The 25,462-nt window shown below is 36.8% G+C and overlaps 1 protein-coding gene across 1 annotated transcript in view; it reads right to left on the reverse strand.

The window, feature by feature from the left end:
• Nucleotides 1-25,462, reverse strand: part of USH2A (usherin) — a 767,091-nt gene that overhangs the window by 578,797 nt on the left and 162,832 nt on the right. The window lies entirely within an intron of this gene.

Raw genomic sequence — 25,462 nt, forward strand, 5'->3', positions numbered from 1 at the left:
CCAAGTAAATAACAACTGAAAAAAAAGTATTTTTCTTCCTCAAGCTCCTGTTTGAGAATGAAATGCACAAAAGGTAGAATGCTTATCTACTGTATACATAAATAATAGCATGTTGTTTAAAGAAAGATAAATAGAGGGGCACCTGGGTGGCTTGGTCGGTTAAGCGTCCGACTTCGGCTCGGGTCATGATCTCACGGTCCATGAGTTTGAGCCCCGCGTTGGGCTCTGTGCTGACAGCTCAGAGCCTGGAGCCTGCTTCCGATTCTGTGTCTCCCTCTCTCTCTGACCCTCCCCCATTCATGCTCTGTCTCTCTCTGTCTCAAAAATAAATACACGTTAAAAAAAAATTTAAAGAAAGATAAATAGAGCCTAAACTTTCCCTGAGAGAACATATCCATATAAAATGTGAAATTAATATGAGAAATTTAAAAATAACTTAAAGACTTGAAAAAGAGATGCCAGTGTAGACATCAAATCAAATCTCTTATAAAGTCACTGGCATTTTCTCCCTGGTTTTCTTTCAAATGAACTGAATCTAGCTTTCCACCTTTGGAGACTGGGTTATTACATAGGGAAGTAACCAACGTGTACACAAGCATGATTTCATTTAACTTTAATCTCAAGTACACTAAAAATGATCAGGTTGGGGGCCACCTGGATGTGTCAGTGGGGTAAGCATCTAACTCTTGATTTTAGTTTAGGTCATGATCTCATGGTTTGTGGGATCGAGCCCCACATCTGGCTCTGCACTGACAACTGCAGGGCCTGCTTGGGATTCTCTCTCTCTCTCTCTCTCTGCCCCTCCCCTGCATGTGCATGCATGCCCTCTCTGTCTCTCAAAATAAATAAATACACATTTAAAAAAAGATATCAGGTTGGGATTCACATGTAAAAATGTAGAGAAGCGTTTTTAAATTAAAGAATTTAAAGAAATCTATCCCTGCTCCATTCTTCCTTATGTGAGATACAGGGACTGACTGGACTCATTCTGTAAAGATAAAAGAATTGATAGATGAATGTTTAATACTCTGAAAAACAGAGGTTGATACATGTACCAGGTGTAGTTGTAGATAATGATGAACTTCAATAGCAAAGATGCATATAGATCCAGAAAGATCTGCAAAACCATGAAGTATTACTTTGTACCCATGTTCCCCACCCCACTCTCACCCAGCCCCATGGAATCCAGACAGTTACTCAAGACAGAGATTTTATGTGGCCTGCAAAGTAAGTGGCTTTAATGGTGAATATGTGTTATATAGAACCATGAAAATCTAACAGTCCTTTGATTACACACTTTCCTGCAAATAAGATAATACAATTTTACTCCCATTCCCTTAAAAGTTTGTATGATACATATAAATTATATCTTCTTTAAGTCTGCTAGGTGGTGAAAATGTGGTTTCAAAGTAAGTGATAAAGGCTTTACGAAAAGTTTTCATCTTAATCAGTTTCTCAAAATTCATCTGAAAATACAAATATACTTCTGTACAACTCAGTTTCATTTATATGTTGGCACATAAATCTACTCATCCTTCAAGACCAATTCCTGTCCACCAAGAAGTAGAAAGACAGAAGGGCGTGCTTCTCTCTTTATAAATACACTTCGCTTCTGCACTGCAAAGGAAACAATCAACAAAACTAAAAGGCAACCGACAGAATGGGAAAAGATATTTGCAAATGACATATCAGACAAAGGGCTAGTATCCAAAATCTATAAAGAACTCACCAAACTCCACACCCAAAAAACAAATAATCCAGTGAAGAAATGGGCAGAAGACATGAATAGACACCTCTCTAAAGAAGACATCCAGATGGCCAACAGGCACATGAAAAGATGCTCAACGTCACTCCTCATCAGGAAAATCCAAATCAAAGCCACACTGAGATGTCACCTCATGCCGGTCAGAATGGCTAAAATGAATAAATCAGGAGACTCTAGATGCTGGAGAGGTTGTGGAGAAATGGAAACCCTCTTGCACTGTTGGTGGGAATGTAAACTGGTGCAGCCACTCTGGAAAACAGTGTGGAGGTTCCTCAAAAAATTAAAAATAGGTCTACTCTATGACCCAGCAATAGCACTGCTAGGAATTTACCCAAGGGATAAAGGAGTGCTGATGCATTGGGGCACTTGTACCCCAATGTTTATAGCAGCACTTTCAACAATAGCCAAATTATGGAAAGAGCCAAATTATGGAAAGACATTTCCAAATTATGGAAATGTCCATCAACTGATGAATGAATAAAGAAATTGTGGTTTATATACACAATGGAATACTACGTGGCAATGAGAAAGAATGAAATATGGCCTTTTGTAGCAACATGGATGGAACTGGAGAGTGTGATGCTAAGTGAAATAAGTCATACAGAGAAAGACAGATATCATATGTTCTCACTCTTATGTGGATCCTGAGAAACTTAACAGAAGACCATGGGGGAGGGGAAGGGGGGGAAAAGTTAGAGAGGGAGGGAGCCAAACCATAAGAGACTTAAAAACTGAGAATAAACTAGGGTTGATGGGGGTGGGAGGGAGGGGAGGGTGGGTGATGGGCACTGAGCAGGGCACCTGTTGGGATGAGCACTGGGTGTTGTATAGAAACCAATTTGACAATAAATTTCATATTAAAAAATAAAATAAAATAAAATAAAAAATAAAAATACACCTCCAAAAAGTCAGATTCAACACTTTTATGTTTCCATTCTCTTTGGTTGAATACTTCTACACTAACCCAGTTAAATATTACAACCCTGAAAAGTCATGGGGATGAAAGGTACAGTGTAGGGAATAGAGTCATGGTATTGAACTAGTGTTGTGTGTTGACAGATGGTAACTACATTTGTGGGGAGCACAGTGCAACGTAGAGAGTTGTCAAATCACTATGCTGTACACCTTAAACTAATTTAACATTGTATGTCAACTATACATTAGTAAAAATCAATAAGAAAGTAAGGAAAATACACTCCTGTAATTGTTATCTCCAGAAAGATAGGTAAAATTTATATTCACTTAAAAATATAGAAAACAAAAAGCCTTAAGAAAGAAGCAATCTGTTAAGGAAAGAGCTTTTGAATATTAAAAATACAACAGGCAAAATAAAAATCTCAATAAGAAGATTGGAAGAGAAAGTGGAGAAAATTATTCAGAAAGAATAATAACAATAGAGACGAAAAACAAAATAAAAATGGAACATTTCCAGAAAGACAAAAAAATAGAAAAAAAATAAGGGAGAAAATTACCAAAGAATACAAAGTAAACATTTTTGCAGACATGAAATGACAGTTTAAAAGGACTCAACCAGGGGGACGCCTGGGTGGCTTGGTCAGATAAACATCCAACTCTTCTTTTTTTAAGTTTATTTTATTTATTTTGAAAGAGAAACAGAGTGTGCAAACAGGGGAAGGGCAGAGAGAGAATCCAAAGCAGGCTCCACATTGTCAGCACAGAACCCAACACAGGGCTTGATCTCAGAACCCTTGATCTCACGAACCATGAAATCATGACCTGAACTGAAATTAAGAGTCTAGCGCTCAACCAACTAAGCCACCCAGATGTACCCCTTCGGACTCCTGATTTAGGCTCAATTTATGACCTCACGGTTCCAGAGTTTGAGCCCCTCATCAGGCTTCATGCTGACAGGATGCAGCCTGCTTGGGATTCTCTTTCATTCCTCCTCTCACTGTCCTTCCTCCACTCTCTCTGTCTCAAAATAAATAAACTTAAAAAAAAAAAAAACAGGGCTCAGAATGTGCTGGCAAAATTAATGGTAGGGGGAGGGAAGGGCAACATTTGGTAAAATCCCACAAAACATTCAAACAAAAGGCACAAAAACATCTAGAGAACAATAAATCCAACATGAAAGAAATATAGAATATCAATGAAGTGTTCTACAGTGTTATAGTAATCCAGAACACTAAATCTTAACTTCCAAATTATGAGTGAAATTATTTTCCAGTCTACAATTCACTACCAGGTCAAACTATCAGTTATCAGTGAAGAAAGAATCACAATACTTTTCAGATATGGGAGGATTTAAAAAATATAACTTCCTCTCTCGGGAAGTTCACGGAGGACATGACACCAGCAGATTAAAAACAAAAGGTAAACAAACAGGGCCACGTGGCTCACTAGGTTGAACATCCAATTCAGCTCAGGTCAGGATCTCACAGTTCGTGAGTTCAAGCCCCATGTAGGACCCTGTGCTGATAGCTCAGACTTGGAGCCTGCTTCAGATTCTGAGTCTCCCTCTCTCTCTCCCCCTCCCCCACTCACGCTCTCTCTCTTTCAAAAATAAACACTAGAATTTTTTTAAAAGTAAACAAACCATAGCAATAACAATTCAAGCATGGGATAAAGGGGATGAAGATTCAGAAGTATGTGGAAAGTGTCAGGCTAATGGCTGGGCAGGAGACAGAGAGGGCCATTGGTCCAGACTATATCCAAAGGATGGAACCCTCTGAGAAGGTGGGGCCATACAGATGTACTCATTATACTTGGACATATTAAAAAATAAAAGACTTATAGATATGCATGTCGCAAAGATGTCAGCATTTGGGGGAGAAATTAGGGACAGACTACATAGAAAGCTAGACATACATAAGGAAAGGAGTTATTCAATCTTTAAATTATTAAATCTTTACTAAGGTATTAAATATAGTCAGGATAAAAGATTATGAACATTTTTGAAGACAGAGTCAACATGATTTGCTGACAAATTATATATAACTGCTAAGAGAAAGAGAATTCAAAAATGATAACCATGGGTCTTACCATGAACAATTCGAAAGACAGAGTTGCTGTTAGCTAAGATGGGAAAGGCTATGGGTGAAGCAGATCTGGGGGGAAATCAGGAGATAGGTTTGGGACACATTAACTTTGAGATATCTGCTAGATATTGAGTATTTAATTTAAAATATGAATGTGGAATGCCCTTGAGCATTGCCTGCATATTCACAATATTTGAAGTTAAGTATCAGCAAGGGAACAGAGGTAGATAGAGGAAAGATCCATAAAGAGGGTTCTGGAGAGGAATGGGGATCAAAGGATTTGAACTAATAGTATGTTTATTTGCTTAAAGGGAAAACAAAACACAGGTGTACACATTGATAATGCAAGGAAGGGAAAAGTCAAGTGCAGTCCCTGACTTGCCCACTATCATGGCCTCTCCTTTGGGAAGTTGACATCTACCCATTTCTATCCTTTTACAATACTGAGTCCCTCCCAAGTTAAAGCATTTTCCCTCTTCTGCTATCCTACAGCATTTTATTGTTAGATTACTCCATCCTGCAATTCCCCAGTGTCTAATTTAGGATTATTATATGCCTATCTGAAAATACCTCTTCCCAGGGTCCTATAAGCAACCCAAGGGCTCTAACCTGATGCATCTTGCCATCTCCCCTGGATCCAACAGGATTCCTGACACATAGTAGATGCCCCACAGGTTTATTTTGAGTAAATGAGCCTTTGATTTTCTCAAGCACTCCTTGGCTTACAACAATATCAACCTTTTCCTTTGAATGCTTAATATATTGCAGGCAGAGTGCTACAATGTTTTATGTATTTTTTTCTACTTATTAACAAATAATACTGTGAGGCATTATAATTCCAAAGGAAAACTAAGTGACTTTTCCAAGGCCTAGCTTAAATGGAAACTGAGGGCTATATCTATGGTTGCAACCCTCTGTGCTTACGGACTGTGCTATTGCGCCTTAGAATTTAACGCTCACTCTTATTCTATGTTTCCTCAACTAAATGGTGTAGGTATAAATTCCTTATTCATCTGGATGTGACATAACTACTAGTCACAGTATTAACTATACTCTGTCCCCCAAATCTACCTGAATCTTAGTAATCTATAAAATGAGCATAAATATCCCTACATCTGTTGTCAGGATTAACTGAGATTATTAATTTCAAAGTATTTAGTATCATCTCTGGAACATAGTAAGTGCCTGTTAAAGATTAGCTATGATGATTACTATGCAGATTTCACACTGATGTTGAACAAATAGTAGTAATTGAACAAATTCATCAAATAACTGATAGTCAAACTTTTTTTTCATCCTTCCAGAATACTTGAGGGATGTGTGGCAAACACTTGCAAAGTAAAAAGGCCTGTGCCTTTGCATCCTGTGGAAGGGCACAGAAAGCTTTGGATGCTCCTTCTCTTCTCTCTTTTGCTCATTCTACTCCAGGTACATAGCTTCTTTTCTGTTCCTTGAACACATGAGGGATGTTCTCACTTTAGGATACTTGTACAGGCTGTGCCCTCTGCCTATGATTCTTCACTTAGATTTCCACACAACTAACTCCCTCACCTCCTTCAGTCTTTAAATCAAATGTCACCTTCTCGTTGGTACATGTCTTGACTATATATCTAAAATCGCAAGCCCCTTCCTTAAATGGCACTCCAGGTGTTCTACATTGTCCAACTTCTTCCATAACACTTAGCAAATAAACTTACTTATTTTTACATCGACAGATTTTTGTCTGTCTCATCTACTCCCCAAACCACATTATGATGGAAACCTCACAACAGCAGATTAGTCATTTTACCATGTTTGAAATGCAGGACACTTCATTTTATAGAAGATGAAACCAAACCTTAGACAGACAGTCAGTGGCCTCACTGCCAAATCGATGCTCATGGCCATTTTGCTAAATTCACTCTGCTTGTGATAAGCCACAAATCTAATGATAACAACAGCGAGGAGCTGTTATCCTGGACCCAAGGAAGACCCATTCCTAGACCCAAGGAAGGTCGACGCAATGGTCTGTGCCTACGAGGAGATGGACGCACAGAGAAGAATCAGGAAAGCATTCCGGTTATTATTTTGTGAATTTCTCTGAATAGCACTGATGTTTGTTAATGACTGCCATAACACTCCCTGGTGACCACACTCAGGACCTCTTCATTTTGGATCATACTGCAAAAGCCTCTGTACCAGGCTATGTAGCAAGGGCGCACACATGCAGTCAAATGTGTGACCACGGAAACAATGAATTTGGCACAGATACCAGTGACAGTAGAAAAGAGTAAGATTCTGCAATAATTAGCTTCGCTTTCTCAGCTCTCCTCTACATCAAGAGATGAAATTCTGTCAGGCTGATTTCAAGGCATTGGATAATCCTTACATGAATTCCTTTGTGTTTAATGAAAACATGAAGTATGATTTCAAAATTAATAAATTAGGTGCGCATAGTCAATATTTATCAGAGGTTCTCTATGCAATAGACACTATATTTTAAGTAAGTTAAAGCAACTCTTCTAAAACAGCAGAAATATATGTCTTCCTATGTACTCATTTGGCTGGTGGTAGAGAAAATCTAATGTTCTGTAGGTTACATCTTGTCACTGAACTCACTAAAAGCCAATGAGATAATGTTGATGTTGCCATGCAAAGTAAGAACCTGAAAAGCAAACTCAAAAGTTTAAGAATAGGAAGTCTGCCCTGGAAATTAAATTGGATTTGGAGAGTATTGTTTGAACAGAAAACAACAGAAAAGAAATACAAATGAGGGCAAAAAAATACATCTTTTAAGCAGTAGTACATTCTTCAGAATAGTCTTTTCTTTTACAGAGACGACTATAGACTTTTATAGAAATTCTTTAATCCAAATTCCACAATGTGGCCTCATCATGCCTCTCTGGTCTCTCATAACATTACTACTGTACCTCAGTGATGGCCCCAGAGTTTCTATAGGAAGGGCTGGATGGCAGCAATCTGGCTGGAAATGTCATAGAGGCATTTGCTTTGTAACTACATTTGCTTCATTTCATACCTTTTTTTTCTTTCTTCATTTTGTACTACATCTGACCTCTGATACAATTTTGAATAGAAGCTGTAAGAGAAAACATCCATGTTTTGTTCCTGATCTTAGGGGGGGCAAGTTTAATGTTTATTGTGAAGTATGCTGTTAGCTGGAAGTTCTTTGCAGATGCCCTTTTCAGACTGAGGATTTTCTCTTCTATTTCTAGTGTATAGCGTATATTTATCATGAAAGTGTTTTGATTTTTCAAAAGTTTTTCAACACCTATTGAGATTATTATATGGGATTTATGTGGCTATTGCATTTATTGATTTACTTTTTTAAAATGTTTATCCTGAGAGAGTGCCCACTAGCATGCATAAGTGGGGAAACAGCAGAGAGAGGGAGGGAGAATGAGAATCCCAAGCAGGCGCCGTGCTGTCAGCACAGTCTGACATGGGGCTCAATCATACTAATGGTGAGATCATGATCTGAGCTGAAATCAAAAGTCCGATGCTTAACTGACTGAGCCACCCGGGCACCCTGCATTAACTGATTTTCAAACATTAAACCGACCTTGCATTCTTGGAATAAATGTCAATCAATCACGATACATTACCTGTATTATATATTGCAGAATTCCATTGGCCAATATATTATTATTTTACATCTATGTTCATGTGGAATACTCAAATGAACTTATTTTTAAATGTTTTATCAGGTTATGAGATTAGGGTTAGGTTGCCCTCATAAAATGAGTTGGGAAGTATATACTATTCCTTAGTTTTCTGAAAGTCTATGTATGGCTGATTTGATTTACTCCTTTACGTTACTGATGAATTCACCAGTGAAGTCATGTGGACCTCAAGTTTTCCTTCTTGAAAGGGAGTTTTGAAATTTGAATTTTGATTACAAATTCAGTCTCTTTGTACCAAGTATTCAGATTTTCTATTAGGTTTGTATTAATGTTCTATTTCTTCTTGTTTTAGTTTAATGTTAACTTGTCCATTTAAGATGCCAAAGTTATTAGGAGAGAGTTATTCATAATATGAAGTGTTTGTAGAATATTCTGTGATATCCTTTTGTTTTTTTTTTTTTACAATTTCTGTTGTTGGCAATTTGCACTTTCTTATTGATCAGTTCATCAAATTTATTAATCTTTTCAAGGAACTAACTTTGAGTTTGTTCATTTTCACTACCGTTTGCCCAATTTCTATGTGGCTGATTTTCAGGCTTCCTTTCCCTCTTTCTTCTACTCACTTTGTGTTTAGTTTGCTTATTTTTCCTTTCCCATCATCAGTCTTCTGGCTCAGAAAATAGCTTCACATTGATGCCTGGCTGCTTATCTGATGCAGTCACTTTGTCATTCATTCCTTATCATTAGGGCCTCTTTTCCCAGTTTTTTAAAGAGACTAAAATTACTCAAAAAGGACCGAGTTTGAGTAAGTATAGGAAAAGCTGAGGTAGTGCAGTTGAGCATTGTGCTAATAGGTGAAACGTGGAGTGAAGGATAAGCTTTGATTGGTAAAAGAAGTGGAAAAAGAAGGAGAAATAGGGACCATCACATAAGAAGGCAAACAACAAGAACTTGGGCTCGTGTTTTTTTCATGTATTCTAGATATTTACTTTCAGTTAGGCAGTAAAAGTTGAAAGGGACTTCAGAGAAAATAGGGACAATGATTCTATGGCCACAGAGTCTGTAAGTCTTTCCAAATGTTTTAAAAATTTGTTAACATTTATTCATTTTTGAGAGATGGAGAGAGACAGAGCACGAGTGGGGAGGGGCAGAGAGAGAGGGAGACACAGAATCCGAAACAGTCTCCAGGCTCTGAGCTGTCAGCATAGAGCCCGACGCGGGGCTCGAACTCATGAACCGTGAGATCATGACCTGAGCTGAAGTCCGACACCCAACTGACTGAGCTACCCAGGCACCCCGAGTCTTTCCAAATTTTAAGACACTAACAGAACTAAATAGCAAAACCAAAAATAAAAAAAAAAAAACACCATGAATAATATTTATAACAAATCTAGGCGTCCAGAAACCCCCAAAGAACAGCAAATGGGAACAAACCACCAATAGTCACAAGATCTGTGTGGTATCCCTGTCTGTAGGGGACAAAGCAGACAGAAGTCACAGGGCATCTGCCTTTTGAAGGTCCTGAACACTAGATGCCCAAGGTGCAATGTACCCATTTGAGAACGGGTAACTGCATCTGCATCTGAATCTGAATCTGAGGTTTTGCTGACCCAGCAGCAAGTGTTTGTGAGAGATGTGCAGTGGGAAGTGAAAACTGGAGCAATCCAGTTTCCATGAACTCTCAAAACAGACAGGCCAGGGCACATTTTCAAGGCTCCACGCTTAGGAGAAACTATTGAAAGTAGATGGGCACAACTGAGGGTCAAAACAATACTATACCTAAAGACAGAAATTCTGAAGTCAATATGGGTTTGTCACTGGCAATGAAAAAAAAATCCTTACCAAGTTTTTTTAAAAGTAATAAACATTTCAGGAAGGATAAATTTAATTCAATGGTTTCTGTTTCTTTTATTCACTATGATGTACCTTGCGACAAGCACAGTGCAGGAATTCTTAAGATATATGTTAGTTGATTAGGTAAATTATTTTCTTATTTTTATTTTTTAATATGAAATTTATTGCCAAATTGGTTTCCATACAACACCCAGTGCTCATCCCAAAGTTGCCCTCCTCAATGCCCATCACCCACCCTCCCCTCCCTCCCACCCCCATCAACCCTCAGTTTATTCTCAGTTTTCAATAGTCTCTTATGGTTTGGCTCCCTCCCTCTCTAACTTTTTCCCCCCTTCCCCTCCCCCATGGTCTTCTGTTAAGTTTCTCAGGATCCACATAAGAGTGAAAACATATGGTATCTGCCTTTCTCTGTATGACTTATTTCACTTAGCATAACACTCTCCAGTTCCATCCATGTTGCTACAAAAGGCCATATTTCATTCTTTCTCATTGCCACATAGTGTTCCAGTGTGTATATAAACCACAATTTCTTTATCCATTCATCAGTTGGACATTTAGACTTTTTCCATAATTTGGCTATTGTTGAAAGTGCTGCTATAAACATTGGGGTACAAGTGCCCCAATGCATCAGCACTCCTTTATCCCTTGGGTAAATTCCTAGCAGTGCTATTGCTGGGTCATAGAGTAGACCTATTTTTAATTTTTTGAGGAACCTCCACACTGTTTTCCAGAGTGGCTGCACCAGTTTACATTCCCACCAACAGTGCAAGAGGGTTCCCATTTCTCTACAACCTCCCCAGCATCTAGAGTCTCCTGATTTGTTCATTTTAGCCACTCTGACTGGCATGAGGTGACATCTTAGTGTGGCTTTGATTTGGATTTTCCTGATGAGGAGTGACGTTGAGCATCTTTTCATGTGCCTGTTGGCCATCTGGATGTCTTCTTTAGAGAGGTGTCTATTCATGTCTTCTGCCCATTTCTTCACTGGATTATTTGTTTTTCGGGTGTGGAGTTTGGTGAGTTCTTTATAGATTTTGGATACTAGCCCTTTGTCTGATATGTCATTTGCAAATATCTTTTCCCATTCTGTCGGTTGCCTTTTAGTTTTGTTGATTGTTTCCTTTGCAGTGCAGAAGCTTTTTATCTTCATGAGGTCCCAATAGTTCATTTTTGCTTTTAACTCCCTTGCCTTTGGAGATGTGTTAAATAAGAAATTGTTGCAGCTGAGGTCAGAGAGGTTCTTTCCTGCTTTCTCCTCTAGGATTTTGATGGTTTCCTGTCTCACATTCAGGTCCTTCATCCATTTTGAGTTTATTTTTGTGAATGGTGTAAGAAAGTGGTCTAGTTTCATTCTTCTGCATGTTGCTGTCCAGTTTTCCCAGCACTATTTGTTAAAGAGACTGTCTTTTTTCCATTGGATATTCTTTCCTGGTTTGTCAAAGATTAGTTGGCCATACTTTTGTGGGTCCAGTTCTGGAGTCTCTATTCTATTCCATTGGTCTATATGTCTGTTTATGTGCCAATATGATTAAGTAAATCATTTAAAGCTTGCTGTGATGTCATTGAAATGTATTTAGGAGATACTGTCAAATATAATAGGAGTTCTAAAAATCACAATTTCTACTAAATTTTAGTGGTGAATTAGTTATGATTATAATATTCTTTTTTTATTTTTTAAAAATTTTTTAAACGTTTATTTATTTTTGAGACAGAGAGAGACAGAGCATGAACAGGGGAGGGTCAGAGAGAGGGAGACACAGAATCCGAAACAGGATCCAGGCTCTGAGCTGTCAGCACAGAGCCCGACGCGGGGCTCGAACTCACGGACCGCGAGATCATGACCTGAGCCGAAGTCGGACGCCCAACCAACTGAGCCACCCAGGCGCCCCTGATTATAATATTCTTATAGAATACCTGCTCCAAATTCTTCTCTATTCAAGGAAAAAAAGCCCTATATATTCATAGATTTCAAAATATTTATCTCAATCAATACTGAAATATTGAATAATTTGGAACATACAAATCTACAACATAATTTTTAGTGTATTCCAAAGTTGAGTCTTTTGATTAACCACAACCAAACTCAGACCTATAGAAATAATATCCTCTAAGGGTGAGGTCAGGAATTTTTATTTTTAAAAAGTTGGGGCACTTGGGTAGATCAATCAGTTGAGCATTCGACTTTGGATCAGGTCATGATCTCATGACTTCGGCTCCGGTCAAGATCTCATGGTACATGAGTTCAAGCTCTGCATTGCACTCTATTCTCAGCACAGAGCCTGCTTTGTATCTTGTTTCCCTCTCTCTCTCTGCCCCTCCCCTATTTGCATGCTCTCTTCCTCTCTCAAAAGTAAAAATGAAACATTAAAAAAAAGTTGCATTGGTGATTCTTATGAACATCAAGACTTAAGAACTAGTGTTTTAAGTACTTACTATCTATTCTATCACTGTACTAAGTCAATTGCTCCTAGGGACTCAGTCTTACTTTTCTTTTCTTCTAAGTTAGTCATGCAGCTCATTAAATTATTGATAGGTCCATCACTGAGCATCAAAGAAACATCATCTCTCTGAACTGAATCAATATTGAAGTGTTCGTACTACTACTTATCTGAGTATAAATTCTGACAATAAACTCATTTTAGCAATTTTTTAAAAAGCATTTATGAACCATTTAATCATTTTCAGCACTGCTGGTACTTCTAAGAAAAAATATCTATCTATCTATCTATCTATCTATCTATCTATCTATCTATCTAACCATCCATCCATCCATCCACCCATACATACATACATTTTTCTTTACACAGTATATTCTCCCTGCTAAGAGCTGGCTGATGCATAAAATGTGGACCCTGAAAACCACTACATACTTCTAGTAGAGATACTTTTTTCCTTAAGCTTCTGACTCTCTAGAGAAGAAATATCAATATTAATATAACAGGCTACCTTTGTAAGATACTCATTCCACTTGGAAAATAAATAAATGAATCTGCAGTGGTTTCTGCCACATATAAATATCATGAATTAGAGAATGCCAGGTGAATAATGTACATCATAATACTTGTTTCCATTTAAATGTTTTGTGATACTGTTGTTTATCATCTTGCTCAGCTGTCGAAAATACTCATTTGAGAAGAAAGGCTTCTACATGGGTGTAAAACTAAGATGTGTTTTCTTTTCCATTCTACAATGTCAGTCATTTGTCAGGCTGGTATATTTTTATAGTTTCCCTTCCCCTCCAAAAGGCATTTCCAAGAAACTGCTTTCCAAACTTCCCCACCATAATCTCTAAGGAGTAGTGAAAAAAGGTAAAATACTGAAGCATGCTCAAGCAAAGTGATAGTAGGAACAGAACACATTTTTTTTTCTCAATACTTTGAGTGTTCAAGATGGAAAGAGTGTAAAGAGTTTCCCCACGCACTGTTGTTCCCAGCAATGTTACATACTTGAATGGTTTTAAGAGGAAGTACTATAATTATAGTCTTTCTAGTTCTCGAAGGGGTATAATTTCATATTGCATCATCTTTTTTTTTCTGGTCTCTTTTGCTCAGAGATTAGAAGCTATAACTTGTGAAAGAGGCATGCAGTATATGTCACTGTGTTAAATTAGAACATTTCATAAATGTCATCTGAATGGCACAACTATACAGTATAGTCGTATTATAGTCTGCTGAAAAATTAATATAGTAGTTATTAACAAGATGGTGTTTTGACTTTATCAATATGAAATATCTCATGGTAGCACTTAAAAAATATTTCCAACATGAATAAATACATTCTCCATGTCTATAGTTAATGTTGTATAGAAATATGCTTTTATGAAAGTTAACTTATTTGATTCCATGATCATTTGTGTTTTATTTCGGTAAAAGCAATCAAAGTTGCTGTGGATTTGCACAATAGAATGTTTACTTACTATTGTGTTAATTTGTTAAACAAGTGAAAATGTAAATCTCAAATATACTGAGAGGAAGATGTCCATTGAGATGATAAATAAACTAAATAAATCATGCTTAAAAGAAAATACCTTTACAAAATATTCAAATTAGTGTATGTGTAAGATAATAAGCTGAATCTTTGGTATAAATTAAGCACTAAGGGAGCTCTATTATCTTTTTAATATCACCCAAATCTCCATTTGAGAATTATATTGGTTCCAAGAAATTAAAATGCCAAGTATGTACACATTTTTATTTACTAAATATTTAGAAATTTGTTAATGGTTAGGATTAAATTAATAGGGTTTGGAATAATGATCCTGAAACAAATGGATATGTTTCCTTCCTACTTTTATTTATATAATGTATGTAAATATCCAGATGAGCAATCTGCTATGTGTTCCTCTATGTGCCAGTGCTAGGAACAAATGTTTAAGTAAGACCTAGCATCTCTAACCTCAAGCTGAGCTTTGGAAACAATAAAAGTTTTGAATTCCTGCTCTATCCAATTAATACTTGTGTGATCTAGCAGGAGTTACATAATTTCTCTGAGGTCCATGTCCTGAACTACACAATGGATAAATTAATAACTCCTTCACTTACTTGGTAAAAACTAATTGACTAAAAGTGCTTGGCATAATCCTTCATACATAGCAAATGCATCACAAATGGAACCTATGGAACTTTACAGACTAGTTTTTGTCCTCATGCATTTTAAGCAATATGTCAACTACCTGTCAATCTGTTTTATACATTTCATAACGTGGCATCCCCCTACACAGTGCCAAAACCACAGGCAGATAGACCCAGGTGGAGAACAGTCCTTTTGCCCACCAGAAGCTTAACTATACCCAGTCCTGCATAACACTGGAGAATCTAATGTCCTTGCCACTAGGTCACCCTTGATACTGGGAGTGCATCTGCCTCTGGAAACGCTCAGCACATTTGTCTGTCAGGAGAAAGGAGGCTAGCTATATTCTGTTCTGAATGAATAAGTATCATCAAAAAACACATATAAAGGGTCTGTGATGTACTGACTACTTTTTAAAACAAACTTACCATACCTATATCCATATTTCATATGTAAATAATTTTTTCACCCTTTAATAATAACCCCAAGAAGATACACACACACACACATACACACACACACACACACACACACACACACACACACACACACATCTATCCTCCTATGGTGTTTGCCCTGGCTACAAGCCTTAAACTACCCATATTTTGAAATTGCCTTCAAAATCTATGGTCCCTAAGCATCCTTGATGCACTATTGCTCTTTATGCTTACCCCTTCATCTGGGAGCACCTAGAGAGGCCATGATTATCTTATTTACTTGTCCCTGGGGCTTCTCTCACATGTATTCATGAATAAGTATTTTCACCTTGCAAGCAAGCTGGTTCTCCTCCCATTCCCTCTCCCTCCCCACTCAGCCCTCTTTTGCTGACACGTGTGTTGAATGAGTTTTACCAGATCAACTTCCATGGATGCCTCTGTCACTAAATGGGGTCCACCCCCAAGCAGGCATTGCTTCCAATATTAATGGTGTAGTAACCCCAATGTGCTAATAAAGTACTATATTCTCAGGGTTTTCATTCAACAGAAGCCACTGCATTCTGCATGTACAAGAGAACATCCTTCTCATTTGGTCGCTGCCGTCTGTCATGTGGGCAATGAACAGAGATTCATCTGGCTCTCCATCAGTATCCGTTGTCCTCTTCCATAGTACACGATTGTATTTAGGAAGTGGCTCTCCAGCCAGGGACAACACTTTTCTAGCCTTCCACACAACTAGTGTGACTAGCTCTCACCAACAGTATGATAGCAAAGGAGATGTATGCCTCTTTTGGATCAAGACCTTTAGAAGACGAAAGTTGTTTCTCTACATTGGTTGTTTTCTTTTTTTTGTTTTTCCTTTCCTAGAGGAAGGCAGAACCAGGCAATGGAAGGAGGCTATGTCCCTGAAGTGTCCTCTGGAGGAGAGCTACCAATCAACCTGGAACAGTTACCTTGGAGGGGTTGTATGAATAAAAAATAAACTCCTATATTGTTTGGGCCACTAGTCATTTGGGGATCTATTTGTTGCATCTGTTTAGATTATCCTAACTGCCATTGAGTAGTAATACAGTGGGCCTTGTATCATATTATCCTACACTTGTTAAATTAACATCCAGTTACTACCTAACATCCCTGCCAAGTCTATCTTCTATTTGAATCTAGTTCTAAATGCCTGAAGAATTATTATTTGGTAAAGTTTTTATACCATAGCCCTTGGGATAAGCTCATTCCCAAGGAGATGCCAGGTGTGTTCAAACATGCAGAAGTCAACTTAGGCTGAAGGCAGGAATTTCACCTCAGTTATAGCTGCATCCATTTTACCTCCAGGCAGTTTGTCATAACTCACCATAACTTGGTTCTTGCATAACTCCATCACTATGAGCCTTTATTGATAGGTCATATCTATCTTCGCCTTCCTTTCCCCTAGCCCCTTTGTTCCTATCTTTGCATCTGGCCCTCTGCATTCTTGGCTTAATCAATGGATACTCAGCTTACCAGCTGCAAGAGAAATATTACTACTCATCTCTCCTTAAGTCTCTGAATGATGGACTACAATTTAAGCCCAGGTTTTCATGTTTTTCTTTAAGCTCTAGATAAACTTCCTGCATTTCATATCCTTCACCAACGTAATGTTTATAGCCAATATCCATATATCACACTCTTCAGTCAAGCTTTTCATAGGCTGAAGAACTGTGTGCATTATTTCTATTTGTACACCTTAATATGTGGATAACACAAAATACAAGGTAATGTATTTCCAGAAAATTCACACAGTGACTTTTAGACATGTTGTGGTAATTGATGACAAATAGTTAGTTCTGAGCAGATGAGAAAGCATTGATGAACTGCAGGAAATGGTACATTATGTATAGAAAGTATATTCTGTTCCATTTTTTAATGTATTTCCTTAAAAATTATCACTCTGGCAGAACAATCAATTTTTGTGAGTAGCGTCCTTATTCCGCATGATTCCATCATCTTTGGGTCGAACCTGGAAATACTTCCTTCAATGATGCCTTTCCATTTCATCTAATTCATTCCAACCGCTAGTCTCCTGCCTTATTAATATATTTTTTAATGTCTCTTAATCATATCTCTCTGTTCTGGCTCTATTGCAGCAGTCTATTGATGTCTTATTGAGCATTACAATCAACCATTCTTCTTTTTTTATATATAATTACAACTATATTTTCAGTTTTCAGCCAACTTTTAGATTCCCTTATTTTTTTCCTCCATTTATTAAAAAAATCACTTAGATTTTCTAATTCTGAGGACACAGCTTAGGGTACAATTCGACTATAATTTAACAGAGACTCAGTCATAAGGAAAACTTAGAAAGCCACTTGACTTTAAGATGGGATTCACAAGACAGAACAGAGTAAGCCCACTCCTACCAACTGTATACACTTATACATAAGAACACACTCATGTTTACTCCCTCTTTCTCACACACCTCCACATCCAGGTTTTGTTTGTTTGTTTGTTGTTTGTTTGTTTGCATATGCAACCTTTGACAGTGGTTTACCAATTTGGTCATTGAAGAGTAATCCAGAGGCCAGCAGCAATGGCATCATCTGGGAACTTTACAAATTCAGACTCTCAGTTTTCACTCCAGACTTCCTGCCTCTTAAAAAGACGTCTGTGGGGTGCCTGGGTGGCTCAGTCGGTTGAGCATCCGACTTCAGCGCGGGTCATGATCTCACAGTCTGTGAGTTCGAGCCCCGCGTCTGGCTCTGTGCTGACAGCTCAGAGCCCGGGGCCTGTTTCAGATTCTGTGTCTCCCTCTCTCTCTGCCCCTCCCCCGTTCATGCTCTGTCTCTGTCTGTTTCAAAAATAAATAAATGTTAAAAAAAATTTTTTTTTTAATAAATAAAAAATAAAAAGACGTCTGTGAGGGGTACCTGGGTGGCTCAGTCAGTTGAGCATCCAACTCAATTTCGGCTCAAGTCATGATCCCAGGGTCAGGGTCATGGGATCGAGCTCTGCATTGAGTTCCATGCTGAGCATGGGACCTGCTTAAGATTCTCTCTGTCTCTCTTTCTCTCTCTTTCTCCCTCTGTCCCTCTCCCCTGCTCATGGTCTCTCTCTCTCTGTCAAAATTAATTAAATTAAATTAAATTAAATTAAATTAAGTTAAATTAAATTAAAAATTAAATTAAAATTAAAAGACCTGTGAGATATTCATATGCACATAAAAAGTTTGAGAATCACTGCTCTGGCTGACCTCCCACATCTTGATTGTTGCAGCTTCACTCATGGTTTCTCAGATCCAAGAACACAGCAAAGAAAGGAAGAAGGGAAGGGGAATGGAGAAAATACCAAGCAGGAAAGCACTCAGACAACATTTTTTGAATGCCTTCTACATGACTCAGGCCAAGAAGGACTTTCTCTTAAGTGTTTTCACCTCAGCAGCATTACCCCTGTAGGTGGCGGTAGCAGGTACTCCAAGAATGCCAGCAAACCTAGGAAGAGTAGGGGCAGGGGAGGAGCACATTGGAGCCAGTTTGCTCCCACCTTGGATAAGGAGCAGACTGGGATCTCTGTATTTATCTACTGTAAGTATGAGTTCCTAGATCTCCAATACCTCAGAATGCTGGTTTTTGTTTGTTTGTTTTGTTTTTGTTTTAAAGCATCATCTAGGCATGGGACTTTACCTAGTTTATCTGAACTTAAGTCATAGTAGATGAGGAAAAAAGAAAGAAAAGTCAACCTCTGACTCAAAAAAGATGTCAAATAAATTATGCACTGACTTCAAAGGAAACAAGAAGGAAGGGCAGTGACATCCTGGGAAACTTGCATTATATTTATCTATGCTAATAGCCAAGGCTGGTTTTAAGATAAATGGATTTATTTTTCCCCAGCAGAGTGAATTTTCATCTTTTTTTGGCTCATGGACAGCTTTTGAGTCTGATGAAAGTACTGAAAACTCTTCCCTCAAAGATACATAAACAAATAAAAAACACACAGACACACAACTACATACAATTTAAAGATATATGTGGATGCCCTAAAACTTATCCACGGTAGCTCTAGAAATTCAAGGACTCTATATTAAGGATTCCACAATAATAGTAATGATCCCTTTCCATTTTACACTCTCAATTAATTTTAATATTATCCTTTAAATGTTCCATGTGTCTTGACTTTGGCATCAGGTTGTTTTTTGGTGGGTTGTTTTTTTTTTTTTTTTTACAGGATTTAGTGACTCAGAGCATTACTTCATGCCATTCTCAAGATCTCGGCATTCAAGTGAGGAAGAATTATAACATTTCTTATGGAAGAATAAGGCAAACATGCCATATCTTATGAGATTGGATTGAGTTTCAAATGACAACTGCCAAAGGGAAAGTTCCTTTCCAGAACATAGAGCGCACGACATAGTCACTCAGGCCATTTGGGGCTGGCTTGATTCCTAAGTTATTATAACAAAATGAGACTTGAACTACTGCCTAATTTCCTTGTATGCTCCCTAATATTATTAAGGATTGCAATTGCATGAATTTCTAAAATGTCCTTGAATTCAATTTTACAGTTTATAATTCTGACATTGTTGACAACTTTTTTAGTGTGTATTCTGTTATCCCATTGAAAATGACAATAAACATTTTTTTAGAAATATTTTATAATGTTATTTACCTAAGGTGTATTTGACACTGTATCTTCACACCTAATAAACTATATACTTTATGTCTGTACTTGGAGCATGAGAAAATAATAAAAATCAAAGTAAATATGAATGTGATTTACAGATAGACAATGTGGAGGTTTTAAATTTACAAAACAATTTTATCAGTGTATCTACATTCAGATTCCTACATATAGCTCTCTGGCTACATATCAGATTTAAAGAATATTCTCTTTATTTCTATCTATGAAAATAAAAAAAATGATTATTATAAAAATTACCAACAAAGCAAATTAGGGAGAGAAAAAAGGAAAAAGGAAAAATCTCTTCAAAACAAAAATATTAAAGCATGTTTTTCTTTTATGCATTTTAAAACTAGATTTTTGTACATGGAAAACATTATACAGACGTATCTCTTAAAAAGCTTATTTTCTTCCTGTCCCTCTTCTTCCCATCATCCCACTCCTGAGATCAAAGAACATGTTGTAATATGTGTCAGTAATTTTTTTTCTTCTTACCATTGAATAATATTTCACTGAGTAGATATACACATTTTATTTATCCATATACCAGCTAATTTGCATTTGGATTATTTCTACATTTGACTATTATGAATAATGCAGCAATGAATGTTATGAATAAAATTATGTGAGGATATATATTTTCATTTTGCTTGGGTATATACCAAAGAGTTAAAGTGCTGGGTCATACAGTAAGTTTAAATTTAATATTTTGAAAAACACAAGACAATGTTGTGATAATGTGAAGTAGGGATCTAACTTCATTCTTTTGTATATGGATATGCAATTGTCCCAACATCATCTATTAAAAAGATTATTCTTTCTTCATTGACATCTTTGTCAAAAATCAGCTGAATGTAAAAGTGAGGGTTTGTGTGTAGACTCAATTCTATTGCAGTGATCAATTAATCAATCTATCTATCTATCTACCTATCTATCATCTCCTAAAACCACATCATGCTTTCTTGATTACTGCAACATCATAGTAAATTTTGAAACTGGAAAGTGTGAGTCTTCCCACTCTATTCTTTTTCAAGATTGTTTTGTCCATTTTTAAGTGCGTTGGATTTCTTTATGAATTTTAAAATCATCTAATAATTGTCTGCAAAGAAGTCAGTTGGGCTTTAAGAGGGTTATGTTGAATCTGTAGATCAGTTTGTGGAGCACTAGCAAAATTAAGTTTCTAATACATGAACATGGGATATCTTTCCATTTATATAGATCTTTAATATCTTTCAACAATATTTTATAGTTTTCAGAATATAAGCTTTGCACTTCTTTTATTAAATATATTCCTAAGCATTTTATTCTTGATGCTGTTTAAATGCAGTTGTGTTCTTAATTTCAATGCCGTTCATTGCAAGTGCATAGAAATACCATTGATTTTTGTATATTGATCCTGTATTCTGCAACCTTGCTAAATTTTGCTATGTATTATATTATTTCTGATAGCTTTTGAATAGATTATTTGGATTTTTTTCCCTAGAAAACCATGTTACATACAAATAGAGGTAGTTTTACTTCTTCCCTTTTAATCTGGGTGATTTTTATTTTACTATCTTGCCTAATTTTCCTGGTTAAAACCTGCAGTACAATGTTGAATAGAAGTGATAACAGGGGACATTGTTGTCTTGTCCCTGATCTGAGGAGAAAAGCATCCAGGTTTTAATTGAAGCTTGGGTTATATTATTATTTTTAGCTCTCTACTGGTTATTTTTTGGAACTCTAAATAATATACTTAATAACATCTAAAAATTTTACTTGAAATATAGAGACAATAATGTATGTTAACTTTTTTTCTTATATCTCCTCTTTAATTCATCACCTTAAAATTTACATGTTAAAATTCCATTTTATAGTATAGTATTCATCTTTTTTAAAATTTTTAAAAAATTAAATCCAGGTTAGTTAACATATAGTGTAATAAATATTTCAGGAATAGAATGTAATGATTCATCACTTACATATAATACCCAGTGCTCATCCCAACAAGTGTCCTCCTTAATGCCCCTTATCCCATTTAGCCCATCACCCCACCCAACACCCCACCAACAACACTCAGTTTGTTCTCTGCATTTAAGAGTCTCTTATGGTATGTCTCTCTCTTTGTTTCTATATTATTTTTGCCTCCCTTCCCTTAAGTTCATCTGTTTTGTATCTTAAATTCCACATATGAGTAAAATCATATGATATTTGTCTTTCTCTGACTGACTTATTTCATTTAGCATAATGCTCTTTAATTCCATCAATGTTGTAAAAGACAAGATTTCATCCTTTTTGATTGCTGTTCCATTGTATATGTATACCACATCTTTATCCATTCGTCAACCAATCGACATTTTGGCTATTGTTGATAGTGCTGCTATAAACATGAGGGTGCATGTGTCCCTTTGAAACAGCACTCCTGTATCATTTGGATAAACACCTAGCAGTGCAATTGCTTGGACATAGGGTAGTTCTATTTTTAATTTTTTAAGGAACTGCCATATTGTTTTCCAGAGTGGCTGCACGAGTCTGCATTCCCACCAGCAATGCAAAAGGGGTCCTCTTTCTCCGCATCCTTGCCAACATCCATTATTAGCTGAGTTGTTCATTATAGCCATTCTGACTGGTGTGAGGTGATAGCTCATTGTGGTTTTGATTTGTATTTTTCTGATGATGAACGACATTGAGGATTTTTTCATGTGTCTGTTTTCATGTTTCATCCAGCCATCTGGATGTCTTCCTTGGAAAGGTGTCTATTCATGTCTTCTGCCCATTTCATCACTGAATTGTTTTTTGGGTGTTCAGTTTGATAAGTTCTTTATAGATTTTGGATACAAATCCTTTATCTGATATGTTATTTTCAAATATCTTCTCCTATTCTATCAGTTGCCTTTTAGTTTTACTGATTGTTTCCTTCTCAGTGAAGATTTTTATGTTGATGAGGTCCAAATAGTTCATTTTTGCTTTCATTTCCCTTGCCTACAGACACATGTCAAGTAAGAAGTTGCTGCAGCCAAGGTCAAAGAGGTTGTTGCCTGTTTTCTCCTCTAGGATTTTGATGGCTTCCTGTCTTACGTTTAGGTCTTTCACCCATTTTGGGTTTATTTTTGTGTATGGTATATGAAATTGGTCCAGGTTCATTCTTCTGCAGGTCACTGTCCAGTTTTCCCAACACCATTTTATGAAGAGACTGTCTTTTTTCCATTGTATATTCTTCCCTGCTTTGGTAAAGACTAATTGACCATATGTTTGTGGGTCCATTTCTGGGTTCTCTATTCTTTTCCACTGATCTATGTGGCTGTTTTTGTGCCAGTACCATACTGTCTTAACGATTACAGCTTTGTAATACAGCTTGAGGTCCAGAATTGTGATGCCTCCTGCTTTGGTTTTCTTTTTCAGGATTCCTTTGGCTATCTGGTGTCTTTGCTGATTCCATACAAATTTCAGGATTGTTTGTTCTAGCTCTGTGAAGAATGCGAGTGTTATGTTGATAGGGATTGCATTGAATATGTAGATTGCTTTGGGTAGTATCAACATGTTAACATTATTTGTTCTTCTGATCCATAAGCATGGAATGTTTTTCCATTTTTGTGTGTGTGTGTGCCCTTGTCAATTTCTTTCATAAGCTTTCTATAGTTTTCAGTGTATAGATTTTTCACCTCTTTGGTTAGGTTTATTACTAGGTATTTTATGGTTTTGGGCACATATTGTAATTGTAAATAAGATCAATTCCTTGATTACTCTCTCTGCTTCTTCATTATTTGTGTACAGAAATGCAACCAATTGATTTTATATTCTGTGACTTTGCTGAATTCACATATCAGTTCAAGCAGTTTTTTGGTGGAATCTTTTGGGTTTCCACATAGAGTATTATGTCATCTGTGAAGAGTGAAAGTTTGACTTCCTCCTTGCCAATTTGGATGGCTTTTATTTCTTTGTGTTGTGTGATTGTTAAGGCTAGGACTTTCAACACTATGTTGAATAGCAATGGTGAGAGTGAACATCCTTGTCATGTTCCTGACCTTAGGGCGAAAGCTCTTAGTTTTCCCCCATTGAGGATGATACTAGTGGTGGGTCTTTCATCATACATGGCCTTTATGATCTTGAAGTATGATCCTTATATCCCTACTTTCTTGAGGGTTTTTATCAAGAGAGAATGCTGTATTTTGTCAAATGCTTTCTCTGCATCTATTGAGAGGATCACGTGGTACTTATTCTTTCTTTTTTTAATGTGATGTATCACACTGATTGATTTGCAGATATTGAACCAGCCCTGCATCCCAGCAATAAATCCCATTTGATTGTCGTGAATAATTCTTTTAATGTATTGTTGGAGCCAGTTTGCTAGTATCTTATGGAGAAATTTTGCATCCATGTTCATCAGGGCAATTGGTCTGTAGTTCTCCTTTTTAGTGGGGTCTTTGTCTGGCTTTGGAATCAAAGTAATGCTGGCCTCATAGAATCAGTTTGGAAGTTTGTTTGTTTCTTTGTTTGTTTGTTTTCATTTCTATTTTTTGGAACAGCTTCAAAAGAACAGGTGTTAACTCTTCTTTAAATGTTTGGTAGAAACCACTGGAAAGTTATCCAGCCATGGACTCTCATTTGTTGGGATATTTTTGATTACTTATTCCATTTCTTTACTGCTTACAGGTCTGTTCAAATTTTCTATTTCTTCCTGTTTCAGTGTTGGTAGTTTATATGTTTCTAGCAATTTTTTCATTTTTTCCAGATTGCCAAATTGGTTGGCATATAACCATTCATAATAGTATCTTATTATTGTTTGTATTTCTGAAGTATTTGTTGTGATCTCTCCTTTTTCATTCATGATTTTATTTATTTGGGCCCTTTCTTTTTTCTTATTGACCAATCTGGCTAGGGGTTTATCAATTTTGTTAATTCTTTCAAAGGAATAGCTCCTGGTTTCATTAATCTGTTCTACTGTTTTGTTTGTTTTTATATCATTGATTTCTACTCTAATCTTTATTATTTCCCTTCTTCTGCTGGTTTTGGGTTTTATCTGCTGTTCTTTTTCAAGCAATTTAAGGCATAAGGTTAAGTTGTGTATTTGAGACCTTTATTCCTTTTTTAGGAAGGCCTGGATTGCTATATACACTTCCCTCTTAAGACAGCCTTTGCTGCATCCCAGTGGTTTTGGGCTGTAGTGTTCTCATTGGCTTCCATGTACTTTTTAATTTCCTCTTTAATTTATTGGTTAATCCATTCATTCTTCAATAGGATGTTCCTTAATCTCCAAGTATTCAAGGTCATTTCAATTTTTTCTTGTGGATGATTATAAGTTTCATAGTATTGCAGTCTATAAATATGCAAGGTATGATCTTGATCTTTTTGTATTTGTTGAGAGCTGATTTGCGACCCAGGATGTGATTTATTTTGGAGAATTTTCCGTGTGTACTCAAGAAGAATGTGTATTCTTCTGCTTTGGGATGAAATGTTCTGAATATATCTGTTAAGTCCATCTGGTCCAGCATATCATTCAAAGCCATTGTTTCCTTGTTGATTTTCTGCTTAGATGATCTTTCCATTGTTGTAAGTGGGGTGTCAAAGTCCCCTACTATTATGGTGTTA

Source organism: Panthera tigris, chromosome F3, assembly GCF_018350195.1.
Source record: "Panthera tigris isolate Pti1 chromosome F3, P.tigris_Pti1_mat1.1, whole genome shotgun sequence".
Lineage (NCBI taxonomy): Eukaryota > Metazoa > Chordata > Mammalia > Carnivora > Felidae > Panthera > Panthera tigris.